At 47.3% G+C, this 11,579-nt stretch overlaps 1 long non-coding RNA gene across 2 annotated transcripts in view; it reads left to right on the top strand.

Moving 5' to 3' along the window:
• The window catches only part of LOC125311524, a 77,261-nt gene extending 65,686 nt beyond the window's left edge, over positions 1–11,575 (top strand). For both annotated transcript variants that reach the window (XR_007196490.1, XR_007196491.1), the window contains one exon: positions 11,419–11,575. This is a non-coding gene — a long non-coding RNA (uncharacterized LOC125311524). The remainder of the gene's footprint in view (positions 1–11,418) is intronic.
• Positions 11,576–11,579: the final 4 nt, after the last annotated feature.

Genomic DNA, 11,579 nt, shown 5'->3' with positions numbered 1-11,579 from the left:
GCTCCACCCTAGTGGACAAACAAGTGATGGATGTGCTTGGGCACTCTCCCCCTGGGGGTTTTGCCTCAGCATTGACCACCACTTAATACGCTTTATCAAGGATGCCTCATTTAACAAGCTGAAGAAGTAAATAGTCTGAAGCCTGAGACTATGTTTGAGATGATGACATTTCGCACAATAAACAAAATGCACTTGAATCAGAATCTGTTGCCCGTGAGTGAGCCTGTGATGCTTCCTGAGTGAATGCGACCCTTCGTCTCCCTCAGCAACAGTTGCCCTTGCCAACCGTTTCCCATCTCTCGTCTCATCAGAGGATGTTTATTGGACACATCTCTGTCAGTGAAGGGGCTATTTGCGGTCACATGAAACGTGATCTGATGAGGAGCTGGAAGGCGTTTGCGTGGGGGGCCTCTAAGTGGACTGACCACGGGTAGCAGCATGGCAGGCACACAAGGAGGAGGAGGAGGAGGCAGGTGTGCCAACGCATGGCAGGGCAGCGAAGGATGGATGAGCTGGCTAATAAAGTGCCACCATTAATGATTTAACATTTATTCTGCCTTAATGAGGGAGATTATCCTGAGGTGCCTCCTTATAGTGCCGGTGGAGGGGGGAATATACCTACCACATCCACTCTCCTCCTACCCACTTTTCCTAATCTTCCCTCAGGCCCTCTCTCTCTCTCTCTCTCTCTCTCTCTCTCTGCTCTGAATCTGGGCTCCTCCCTCCCATATGCGCTCCCTCCATCTGCTCCACCTATAAACTTCCTGCTGCTAACACTGACCTTTTACATCTCATTTTAATAAAATCTCATCCTCCCTCTCACTTGTTTCTTCTCTCTCTCTCTCTCTCTCTCTCTCTCTCTCTCTCTCTCTCTCACCTCCCATGTCTCTCTGCCTTTTTTCGGAACTTTGTTCACTCCTGTCTTTTTGTTTTTTTTACTCTAATTTCTCCTCCTCAATCACTTATTCTCTCTTAAATCTCACTCTACTCCATTTTCTCTTTCTCTCTTTCTTTCTTTATCTCCCCCCCTCTCTGTCTCTCTCCCTCTCATTCCTCCTCGTCCTTGACAGCTAATTACAGTGTTGTAATGCCTGCCGTGCGTCTGCTCTCGGATGGGCAGGTCTAATTAAGTGGGTCTTACGCCGGCAGCTCTTTCAGCAGGGCTAAATAGCCTCGCTGGGCAGCGCTGGGCCCGAGTGTGTGTGCTCTGCTAGGCCTCCGGGCCGCAGCTCAACAAGTGAGGCTCGCTGACAACCACGCATCACCACCACTCACACACCTGTTGGGGTTCGCAGGGACCTCGGCCATCGAGCCGAGGACTGGCTTTGAGTTACTAAGTTACTAGTGAAGTTACTAAGTTCTCGGCTACATCTCTTTATTTCTCTCTTTGTCTCTTGTTTCTTTCATCTTTGCATCACTCTGTCCACCCGCCCCTCCTTTTTTTCTGCCCAACTCCTTGACTCTCTAAGCACTGCACAAGCATGTCTCAGTGCTCTCCCACCGTACGCTATAATCACACAGGAGGCTAAAAGCCTTCTGGCTGCTGTCAACTGCCATGCTGCAAGTCCACTGCTTCCTTACCCTGTGAACAGTTCAATAGCATACAGAAAGCAACTAGAGTGTGTTTTTGTAGAATGAAAAGAGTACGATAATATAAAAAAAAAAAGCATTAGAAATAGCAACATAATGGCAGCTGGAGATATTAAACAACACATTAATAGCAGCAGTACCAGCAGTTTTTTTCCGCTAGAAAAATAATGAATTGTGGTACATTAGGTGTGTAATGAGGTGATGAGTATGATTTAGTTTGTTTTTCTGCTATTTGTTTTTGTTCTATGGGTAGAGTGTGTAATTCTGATTTGATTATCTGTGTGTGCACATGTCATGTTGAGGCTTTCCAGTAGATCAGAGTTGTGTCTAAAGTCTACTGATATCAGTCCCCCAGACCTTTAGACGGTAGCTGGCGTGTTGACCGCATAATGTTTATTTGTCAGTAATTGCAAGAGGCATTAAGACAAAAAAAAAACATGGGAAAACGATCCTCTTAAAAGGCCGAGTTTATCCTGGACTGAGACAGCATTGAAGTCTGAACTGGGATGAAAGGGATCTGAGCTCTTTTATCTCGGAGTGGCTGACGTGAATTCACAACATGATGCACAAAGTTCAGCTGTCTTACTTGCAGTGTATAGGAAAAATAAGTGCTTGTTTGTCTGCAAGTACAAGACTCACGGGGGGATGTATTTTTTAGAAAAGTCAAATGAGTGCAAGTTCCTAACTCCTTTTCTTTTCTTTTCTTTTCTGTATGATCCCCCTGCCCAGCTCCCCACGCACTATATTCAGTGCGTGCAGTCCATTTAGGGGTCTTCTTTCATTGTGGGCTGATTTCAGGGGGGGCGGGGGTTAGAAAGAACTGGGTGGTTTGGTGGGGGGAGTAGGAGGACTTGAGCGGGGCACTTCCCTTTGGAGTCCGGCAGCCGGTGTTCTGCGGCGGGCCAGTGGGGCCCTGACCTTCGCTTCAGAGGAGGGGGGCGAGGGCCGGTACCTTTGTTGTGGCCGTTTGTGGTTGAGAGAGCAAACACAGCAGCTGTCAGCTCGGCCTGGCCCCTCCAGGCCCAACGGATTCACATCCCAGCGATCTGATGAGGAGCAGCTCCAGTCGAGCCGCGCTGGGTTTCTTTTTGACTTAACACACAGCCTCTACACACTAGCATGCTCACAAGCAATCAGTCAGGCTGGCTGAGGATCGGCCTATCAGAGACTCTGAGGTGGCACGTATTGTGATGAGTGATTTGATATGCTGGTTCCTGGTGCCAGATCATTTTTTTTTTTTATTCATTGCTTTGTAGGATATTTATTTCTATATACTTTACTGACCATGGCAAATTGAGTCTTTGTTTGTGCAGTCTTAATACTCTGGTGTGTGTGTGTGTGTGTGGACTGGATCATTGACCACCTGTGGCTGACTCGTATGACCACAGGTCAACCAGCCAGCGTCTCAGTGATTGATTGTGTGAGTGTGGTGTATGTATGTGGGCGTGTGTCCCCCTGCTGGCGTGCGTTGGGCACCGCAGCCCGTGCCTGGTGGGTGTTGATCATGAATGGAATGTGATTCACCACAATCCCATAAGCTCCTCTGGTATCTGCGCCGGGTCAGAGGCCACAGAAGCGACATGTGAGAGAAGACTGCTGCAGATGACTTTCAGAGATTGAAAACACACACACACACACACAGACGGCAGTTTGCCTGCTTAAGTAGGGTTTTTCTGTTGAATCCTTCTGAACTCTATGAGCAGATGCTCTATCTGTATGGACTCTCTCTCTCTCTCTCTCTCTCTCTCTCTCTCTCTCTCTCTCTCTCTGGATTTACCATCATGCCCATATCAGATTTCTCCTTTCTTCTTTCTTTCAGTGGATTTACCATCATGCCCATATCAGATGTGGTCATCACTGTGTGCATGCATGTAAAAACATATCTTGATCTTAGCATTTTTAATAGCGGATGCTGGCAGGGGGTGAAGAATGTGGATGTGGGTAGCTAGTTGGCTGTTCCTGGTCTGATGACAGGGCTCCCTGATAAGGCCTCTTCATGGCTGAGTAAAGGGGGCTTTCCACAGGAGAAAGCCTTTAACTGGAATATCACCACAGGAGGCCTGGGAACATGTGGCTTCAGAGACAAACAGAGCGGTGTGTGGGGGCGGTGATGGGGAGGTGTGTGTGTGTGTGATTGAGTGGAGGAGTAGAATGTAAGGAGTAAACGTCGCCTGCCAGGAGCTAGTGTCAAGTCCAAGGTCACACCAGTGAGTTTATAACTCTCAAAGGCCTCCCCACTATGTAGTGTTTAACAGACCAGTGGTGCCTCACAGGAGACAACAGGCCATCCACTTTTGCATACACACACACACACACAGACACACACATATACACACACACACACACACACAAACACATTCAGTTGCATGCACACACACCTGCTGCTGATGTGTTTGCCTGCTTACCCTTGCTGTCTGCACCTGGATGCTGTGTGGCAGGCACTGGCACAGAATAAATATGTGGATGTGTTGGTGTTGGTGAATTTTCTTTCTTCCTCTCCCTATCCCTCCTTCTCCTGCCACACACACACACACACACAGTCACATTCATACACATAATCACCCATGGAAAGTGTGCAGTGGAGAGGGACAAGTTTGAGAGAGGGTGGGGCAGTCTGAAATGGAAGAGGTGATGATGGGTAAGAATATGAGAGAGGGATGGACAGAGATGGATTCAGGAGAGGTGGAGAGAGAGGGAGTGAGATGAAGGGTGGATGAATCAGACTAGGACATAGTTCACCGCTCTCATTCAGTCTCTTTTGCTTTTTGCTCTCTGCTCTCCCTTTCTCAACTCCTCTCTCTCTCTCTCTCTCTCTCTCTCTCTCGCTCTCTGTCTCTCTGTAATTCCTCTCTGACTTTGGTCTTGCTCTGTAGTGTTCCTTGTGTAGATTAGAATGGGAGGTGAATGTCTGTCATACTCCATCCCTCCCGCTCTGGAGACGGAGGCTCCCATTAGGGCTCTGAGAGGGAGCCGCCGCCGCCACGGCATCTGTTGCTCTGTGGAACACACACACACACACACACCAGGGTTTCCCGCAGGAAATTTGTTAGTCAAGGTGGTAGGTGAGTCCGGCCGGGTGGGGGTCTGGTATCGGTTGTCAAATCCGACTGGGGTGGGGGTTATGGTGTCAGTCTACGCCTTCCTAACTGGGTTGGAGGGGTTATGGTGTCTGTCTACGCGGTTATGGTGTCAGTCTACGCCTTCCTAACTGGGGTGGGGGGTTATGGTGTCGGTCTACGCCTTCCTAACTGGGGTGGGGGGGTGTGGGTGCTGGCGTCATGTTTGTGCGATGCACTACAGACTACATTTAACAATTATTTATTATAAGAAATATTTATTTAAACACTACAAACTATACAACAGAATACAAATATTTCAAAATATTTGTGCAATTTTAACAAACAAGTGCAAAAGAAAGTGCAAAACAACAAAATGTGCAAATGTGATCAGTCACTACAAGCCATCCTCCTTGGCTTTAAAGGGACACCAGGCAACGTTTTAATGTTAATCATCTTGTAAGTCGGTATATGGTTAAATGACTCATTCTGGGCTTAATGAAGGCTCTCGTCCCGCCCCTACTGCCTGTAGGAAGAATATCCCACTTTAAAGTTCGTTGTATCCTACCCGCCCGACCCGAAGCAGAATCAGTTTACAACACAGAGGCAGGCTAACGTAAACGCTTAGAGATTGTTGCAAAAGTGTGTATAATGGCAGAGCTGGCTGAAGAAGCAGCGAAAACCCTTGACAGAAGATGCAAAGAAAAGGAAAAAGAGCTTCAGACCGGTGAGGGGAGTTTAGAGGAGAAAAGCATCAGGCTTGCCTGGTGTCCCTTAAAAATAACATTTCAAGGGCCCATTGTAATTGCACTGTTTTATTATTGGACCATTAATGCCTATCTTCATGCAGGCTGTCAGACTGTTGCCCTGCAGCCTGTTCCGCCGTCTGTCGTGTGATCTATACACCGAGAGTGAATGAAGTTTAGATTATTTTATAGTTTTTTGTAATATGGATGGAATTTGAGGGGCGCTTTTAATTAGAGGCGGGCGGCTTATATTTCCGCTCTTGATACTGCTCACACCACGAGTCTGAGGCATGCCCAAAACCAAGACCGTTAAATTTCAAAGATGTTGGCCATAGTAGCCTAAGTTCCTTGATGGGAATGGAGTTGGCGACATAATTTAGAAAGCATACACTGGCGGGACTGTGATTTGTCAGTCTTGCCCATCCGATTAGAGGGCTTTCCTTCGTTTACGCGCAAGTCAACACTGCTAGACGTGGGTGGCTGTTTACTCTGCCGCTCCTTCGCTAAAATTTGTGTCGAGTCGCCTTAGCTCAATTTCGCTCCCTGCTCCACCAGAAAATCACTGCAGTGAAATCACTCCATACTCCCTCCAATTTAAAAGAGGGAGAAATAATCTACAAGTCAAATTGTCACCTTCAACAGAAAACTTAAATCCCAAAGAACTAAGAGCAACGGCAATATATTTCACTCAGAACATTTATTTTAACCGATGTGCAACAACAAACGCTTGGCAACGTTAATACACATAAGCATAAAATTCAAGGGATCAGTGGGATTAGTTCCCTAAAGAATACAGGCTTACCATCCAAGTTTTACTTTAGCCTGAAAGTGGAACTTATAGAACGAAAATGACAAATTACGCAGTCGTTTTTAACGTTTTAAACTTGCGCAAAACTGATGAACCCAGCTTTGGTGCGTCGCATAAATTAAAAAACACATTGAAGCAACAACTTGACCATTGGACAATCCTACCACAAAACCTTTCCATAGGCCTGCAACGTTTATGACATAAAAAGTGGAATATGAACGCATTTCATCACACCTGACAATTAAACCGAGCTGTGTCTGTTCGCGATTTGACTGATTCTTGAGGGCGAGGAGCGGGATATTTGCACCGCTCAGCTCCGTTCACTAGCTCTGATTCGGAGGCATATCACATATGTAAAGATTATTAAAACTGATTATTTTTCGATTCATGGCACGTTTCTTATTTTTTTAATGTGTTCTGCGTAGAAGGAAGACTGGCGTTGGTCACGGTTTGGAATGAAAGGGAGAAAACGGGACAGAGTAACACGGTGGACTACTTTATTTTTTGGACGACATAGTTAAGGCGGCAGGCCTGTTTTGCCAAGGCGGCCACCTTGACTGCAAAGTGCTGCGGGAAACCCTGCACACACAGAGAGGGAGAGCGATCAAGAGAGCAAAGTCTTTGTTGGAAGCATACTGTAAAGCAGCATGACCCTAACCTTCAAGACATATGTGTGTGTGTTATGGAGCCATATATCGTAACGCCCCCAATTATCACCACTTTTGTTCAGAAATTCTAAAACAACGATGTTTTATAACACTTCAAAATAACATTTACGAAATTAACCTTACATTTTTCAGTAGCCATAGATGTGTAGATTTGAACAAAATCTGGTTTGGTTCTTAACAGGGAGCATCTACTGCCTGAAATATCGTTATAGTGCTGGCCTGATGGGTTAAGCCTATTTTACACAGTTTCAACGGCACATGAGCGGTTAGACCGAGAAATTCTCGTCATGAAATTAAAAAATTCCACTGGAGCTCCAAGCGGTTGTGTATCGCTAGCCTTACAACACTGTTTACAGCTCTTGAGTCACGGTAAAATGTAATTTTTGGTACATAGCTAATTTAGATACACCTATGGTGTGGGTGGTTTCGCGTTTCTTTAGGAGTCCGCTGTCTTGGTTTGTATAGAAATGGATATTAAGTGACACATACACGCAAGACGGTGGAAATACGTGACCGACGGTAATAGGGGGAGTTCCGATAGAGAGAAGGAGTGCTCCCTCTCAGAGTCTGTTCCTAATTAGAATGTCACAGCCTCAGACATGCCGGCCTCCATGTTAACCCAGCAGCTGCTCTATTATTTAACACCCATACACACGCCTGGGCTCTCAGGTTCTCTCTTCTTCTCCACCTCCCTCACTCACTCCGTTCCTCTCTGCCTCACTCACTCATTCCATTCCTTTCCCTCAGCCCCCCCTCCCTCCCTCCCTCAATCCCTTTCAATCTTTCTTTCTTTCTTTCTTTCTCTCTCTCTCTCTCTCTCTCAATCTATCTCTATCTCTCCCTCTCTCACTCTCTTTCTCCCTCTCCTCAGTCGTCCTCTCCTGCCGGCCGCCCTCATGGTTGGCTGCGCGGTAAGCAGTGTTTGCTGTGCGCCAGCCTCTGTCCCTAATGAGCTAGAGATATGCGCTGCCATCTCGGTGGCTTCCTGCTGCAGACAAGTAATCCCAGCGCCCTCCGATCCTGCTGAATAATTTACCGGCCTCCCACACTCCGCCATGCGGCTGGACGCTCTCCCGGGCCGCTGAGCGCCACTCTTGGCCTGACGGAAATCTCACTGATGCACCACACACACACACACCTTCTCTGGTTTACTGTTTGTCTGGATGCCCCTTTTGCCTTGTAAAACGACCCTGAGGCTGTGTTGCGCACACACACGGGCATCTGCCTGGACTTTGGCCTGTTTGTTTCCGTAATCCATTTGTGCGCGTCTGCCATGTATACTCTGTGTGCGTGCGTGCGTGTCATGTTGCTTGGACACACACACACACACACACACACACACCCACACACACACAGAGATAGACACCTCAGCAGTACAGAGAGTACACTTAGCTACAGTGCCAAAGTGGGACGGATGTTTACCTTTCCTTCTGCTGGTGTGTGTGATTTAGTGAACACCTGCTCAGTGCACGTTAATACTCTGGGATGCGCAGGACCTACTGTGTCCCTTATCTTGAGTGTGGGTCCCACTCTCCCATAGTCACCTGTTGACTGACTTGGTTTACTCTATAGGCCTGTTATTGGTCATCTCTGTAGGTCCAGATGTGCCCCCTCTGTACATGCTGAGTACTTTAGCATAAAGTTTACTATCCTGTTAGTTAGTTTGGAATAAGCGTTGTTGAGGTGGTGATCAAAGTCTAGGCTCCAGTGCCGTTTTTAAAGTGTATTTAGGTTGTCTTTTGTTTTGTGGTCGTTTTGAGTGATGGGAAGGTGTTGGGTCAGGAATTCACAAGAATCTTACCGCTGATAAAGTGAGTCTGTTGACCATCATTCATACCAGTCTGGCTTCAGTGCTGTAAGGTCTGATGAAGTTGGTGCCTGCTATATTTGTTTTTTAGAGGCCGAGAGCAGTGGGCTGCCTGTGGGACAGGAGAGGCTCTGACTGGACAAAAGGGAGATGGATTTATAGCGCGTTTCCACTTGGCCTCCAGGGGAACCCTCATCACATTCTGCCTGCCTGGAAATTGGTTGTCCCAACTCCCCGGGTGACTGATTTGTTCACCCCTGCTGCTTTGGGGGGGTGTGTGTGTGTGTGTGTGTGTGTGTGTGTGTGTGTGTGTGTGTGTGTACAGCGGTCTGTGCCCTTGTTGTGAAAAGGAAATGGTCAGCGAGGTGAGCTGCTTCTCAGGCTAATTATAGCCAGGGTTCTTGTTTCAGGATGCTCTCGCTTTGGCCCCGAGTGGCCTGCTCAGGGTGATGGATTGGGTGACCGGTGGAGCTGGGGCCCCATTCTCCTGCTTGTCCCCAGGCTGCTTCCGGCCGCCACCACCACTGCTCTCCAGAGCTCTCCTACACCCTGCGCCAAGCTTCCAGGAGACGCTTCAGGAATTCCTAGCTCTGCCTTTACGAGGCCTTGAAGTTTGACTCTCTCTCTCTCTCTCTCTCTCTCTCTCTCTCTCTCTCTCTCTCTCTCTCTCTCTCTCCTCTGCTTGTTTCACATGACATCTTCTCATTCGCTCACCCACCCGCCGTCTCCCTTTCACATTGGGCCTTTCCATCAAGGTGCCTTTGCTCGCGCTGGGCCTCGGGTTGTTCATTTTTGAGAAAAATGATCCCTTAAGTGCCGACCCAGACTTAGTGTAGCAGTGTAGCTGGCATTGATCACGTCAACAAGCTGAGTGATGGCTTGGATTGCTTTTACACACACACACACGCGCACACACACACGCACACACACACACGCACGCACTCAGGGTAAGGGAAGGGAGAGTGTGTGTGTGTGGCAGGCAGTTGAAGGAGTGAGACAGACACGACTCCCAGAGGATGATTGCGTTTCAGTTCAAGGCTTCTGTATTTGTTGGCCTTTGTTTATGGTGCTTGTTTAGAAGAGACGCTGCAGAGACTCCGAGCCGCTTCAGACCAGCGGAGCCTGCAGTCCCAACGGGCAGGCCACTGACCCTGAGGAGTGCAGGAGGGACATTTGGAGTGTGTGAGAGACAATGTAAAAAGTGCTCTCTGTCTGTGTGTGTGTGTGTGTGTGTGCACACTTGTGGTTGTGGTGGGGTTTTGGTTAGAAATACCTTTTGTTTCCAGACGTGTGTGTGTGTGTGTGTGTGTGTGTGCTGTGCTGTGCGTGTGTGTGTGTGTCTGTGCTGTGCTGTGCTGTAGACACCATGGAAGTGTGTGTTTGTGCGATAGGTTCCGTGGACGTCTGTGTGTACGTGTGTATTAATGAAGGCCGGAGATGGCTTTTATGGCAGGTGTTGTGTGGGATATATTTCCTAGTTTACCAACAGAATGACTGTGCAGGCTCTCACGGCGTTGAGTTACAAACCGTCCCCCAACCCCCGCTCCACTCTGCCTCATATGCATATGTTTGAGTGTTTGAACTCTTGGGGGGGTTGAAGGGGGCTAGTTGGGGTGGAAGCTTGCAAACGTAAACAAAAATCTCAGCAGCACACGTAGGTCGGGATGACTGGCACCGTGTCAACCTGCCCGCACACCCAGTCATCCCACCCCACCGTTCGCACCTGTAACGCTATCTTGGTGGAAGAACAGCACATGGATGTTATTGGTCCAACTATTTTGGGAGCCATGAGAAAAAAACGCACTTGAGCATGCACACCACACACAAACACACACACGCGCGCACACACGCAGACGCCAACCACAAGCCACAAGAGTGTGGGGGGTTGGGAACTGGGGATAGAGGAAGGGGCATTAATGGAAAAATCATGAGCGTGCTTGGAATCATCTAGAAGAAACAGATCTCCTGTGCCATTACCCAGCACTTTTCCCTGTCACACTATACTATATATATATATATATATATATATATATATATATATATATATATATATATATATATATATATATATAGATATATATATATATATATATATAATATATAGATATATATATATATATATATATTATTTATATATATATATATTTAGATATATAATAGATAGATATATAATAGATAGATATGAGAGAGGCAGCCAAATACCCATCTAGTCAGGTCAAACGTTTGGTCATTCAGTCGCCATTAAATATTAAGGACAACTTTGAGCGTTTAATTGTGTGTGTATGTGTCCGCATGCGTTATTGTCCCCTATCAAAGCAGTTGGAGATCCATCCGTTAGACTTAACGTTACAAGGAGCAGACAGCACACTTTATTTTTCCCAAGTAATTCTGCTCTGTATGTTGCCGTAGAGATTAGTCAGTAATGTTTTCCAGTTTGCTACTGGGCCGTTTTCCAGCTCCTATTTGACTCGTCGAAGTGAGTCATCCACTTCCACGGCCTACATTTTTTGCTTTAGTTCGTCTTTTCCTTGAATTTTTCTCAAGCTCCTTCTGGAGAGCTCAGTTTTTTTTTTTTTTATGCAGTGTGAGATGTATGTTATTCCTGAAATGTCCTAACCACCTGTCTCTCTCTCTCTCTCTCTCTCTCTCTCTCTCTCTCTCTCTCTCTCTCTCTCTCTCTCTCTCTCTCTCTCTCTCTCTCTCTCTCTCTCTCTCTCTCTCTCTCTCTCTCTCTCTGCTGTAGGTGTCTACTCGTCTCTCCTCCCACGCCCTAAGGATGGCCAGGCTAGGGCTCCGTTGGGGGCCACGTTCACGGATGTGTCCCAGCGGGGAGCACATTAAGCAGGGACGCTGCTGAGCCTGGAGGAGGTGACAGGAGAAGGCTGCAACTCCACCAGAGAGAGA

This window comes from Alosa alosa, chromosome 18, assembly GCF_017589495.1.
Source record: "Alosa alosa isolate M-15738 ecotype Scorff River chromosome 18, AALO_Geno_1.1, whole genome shotgun sequence".
Lineage (NCBI taxonomy): Eukaryota > Metazoa > Chordata > Actinopteri > Clupeiformes > Clupeidae > Alosa > Alosa alosa.
Note: the sequence above shows the minus strand (reverse complement) of the source record. Positions and strands in the feature narration are given on the sequence as shown.